Below are 2,732 nucleotides of genomic sequence, written 5' to 3'. Positions count from 1 at the left end.
ATGAATAGTAAATAATTTATGCGAAATTTTCCTAAGCATTTAAAAATAATTTTATCTGTCAGAGATTTGTTGCTTCATTCATTGTCATTAGAAATTACTTCTCTAAATTTATTCTTCACGTAATGTTGTCTACTTGTCTTGAGTAAATAATAGCCTTTTGTTATAATTTTGCTAAACGTACCCTTCATCTAATGTCTTTTTGTTCTTAATAATGTGTTTATCTTTAATAAAAGTCTCATTACTATCTTAGGGCACATTATAATGTCATTATGAGGGCAGTTGAGGTGGATGGTGATTCTCTAGACCTTCCATCAGATTTGTTTGGCACAGATTCTCAGGGAGGGACAATAATCGATAGTGGTACAACCTTGGCCTATCTTCCAGATGAGATTTATGAACCGCTTATGGAAAAGGTGGGTCTAATACTTCAAACCTTGCGAATCCATTTTATCCTAAAATTAAGGATTGACACAGCATAATTTTTTTTCATCAATCCATCTACGTGTACCTTGTGTGTGTATTTTCCTTCTAACCATTCTCAATCCCCCCCCCCCCCCCCCCTGTAGGTGATGGCACGGCAACCTAATCTAAAAACTCAAATTGTTGAGCAACAGTACAAATGCTTTGATTACAGTGGGAAGTAAGGCTCCTCAGTTAATTCCTCTCTCTCTGTGCGCATGCGCTTGGTGTTGTATATTATTTTATTGTGTTAACTGGTATTATAATAGTCATAAGAAAGCTGTAATTCAAAATGTGAACTGCAAAGAATGTTATGCTTCACCATAGTGTTCTGTTGTCAGATTATTTTTCCAGGTCCTTTTCCCTACATGTGTCTGTTCCACTGACACTTGAAGTCCCTGTGATGGCATTAGGTTTCCGTGAAAATCATGTATAGTTTCTCCAAGAGATGAGTTCAGAGTATAGGTAGACTTCAGAACTAGTGTTTCTGATCTGAACTATTTCCTGATGTTTGACTTGGACATTCAACTGTATAAAACATCTCTTAAGTTGGCCTCACAAACTTCTATGTTTACTATAAGATTGGGTGGAAGTAATAATATGGAGAAAAGTTGGAAGTTATTGAAAAAAGTATTCATATTTTTTCATGATGACCTTTTCAAGGTTGCTGCTCTTTTGGGGGGTAAAGAAGTCAATTATCGTGGCAGATATGATCATTGTCCTTCAGAGTCTAATCATGAAAATCCTGAAACAGTTTGATATCATGTCGTACACATTCCACTATTTCTTGTCTAACTGCATAATTAGCTGTGATGAGAGCTTGAAAATATATGGAAACTTAAGCTACATTCAACATTAACTTTGTTAGTATGCTAGAAAGCATGCTGAGTGGAAAATAAACTTGGTATGTTGGATTAATTATGTCAACTTAGGCTTAGGAATGCTGAGGATAAAAAAGATGATCAAATTGCTGAACTATGTTTGCCAAAGAATCGGAGAACTATTAGTATCGGAGATGGAAACGTGTATACATCAAAAGAATCATGTTGGAAGAGTGGTGGAATGATTTTATTTGAAATGAAATTGTTATCATTTAAAATTTTCATGTGCATATGTGGACACATGAAATCTATTTCATTAGAAATCATTGCGTGGATAACTCAGAAAATGACATTTAAAATTGGGTCATTTCTGATTTTGAGTACTACTAGTTTTTGAAGAATATAGAAATATTTTTAAATGCTCCTACTCATTTTTATCATATCCACCAAAGCTGTTATGAGTGATTAATAAGTATTTAATATTTAACCGGAAGATTTTCTTTTCTTCATTCTTTATTTTTAATTTTTTAAAGTATAAAGCAATTGCTCCAGTTTGATTTGCATAAATCTTATGAAATTTTGTCATTGGAACATAGCAATGAGCAAGGTTGGTTGATTCAATTGAACATCAATATATTAAGCTATTAATTTACTTTGTTCACGAGTATAATATCCAAACTAATGCTGGGTTTTGCGTGTTTGTGTAGTGTCGATAATGGATTTCCAGTTGTCACTTTTCATTTTGAGGACTCGCTTTCTTTGACGGTTTATCCCCACGAATATCTATTCAGAATTAGTGTAAGCAAGCTGGATTATATGTTGGTTATTATTTCATTCATTTGATTTGCATATGCTTCCTTACGTACTTTCACTTGCGACTTTGCAGGATGACGAGTGGTGTATTGGTTGGCAGAACAGTGGAATGCAGACAAGGGATGGAAAGGAAATAACCCTGTTGGGAGGTACATTTCAAGCTTTACTTATCTTTATAGTCAGTCAGGTGTTCTTACTCTTAGGTAATGCTATGAAGATTTCATACTTACATATCTTGTTGTGTAGTAAGATCTGATTTTAGGACTTAGGTTTTTATGTTTTGAAATATGGGATTCATCTCATAATACATTTTATTCCGGCTCCTCTCTTAGCGGTAATAATTCCACCCTCAAACTATGAAGTAGCAAGTATTGAAATATGTTACAGTTGTAGTCGATCATAAACAACTTGAATGGATATTGATATAATTAATTTCCGAATTCTTTGTAAATGCAGATCTTGTCTTATCGAACAAGCTCGTTTTGTATGACCTCGAAAATCAGACCATTGGATGGACAGCATATAACTGTGAGTTGCTAGTTCTAGCATTGCTCTTGGTTTCACAATTTTAACTTTTCTCTTCTTGAATTGATTCTATCACATAATTTCCTTAAAGCAATGTTTTCATTGTAGCTTGAT

The sequence above is a fragment of the Olea europaea genome, chromosome 1, assembly GCF_002742605.1.
Source record: "Olea europaea var. sylvestris chromosome 1, O_europaea_v1, whole genome shotgun sequence".
Lineage (NCBI taxonomy): Eukaryota > Viridiplantae > Streptophyta > Magnoliopsida > Lamiales > Oleaceae > Olea > Olea europaea.
Note: the sequence above shows the minus strand (reverse complement) of the source record.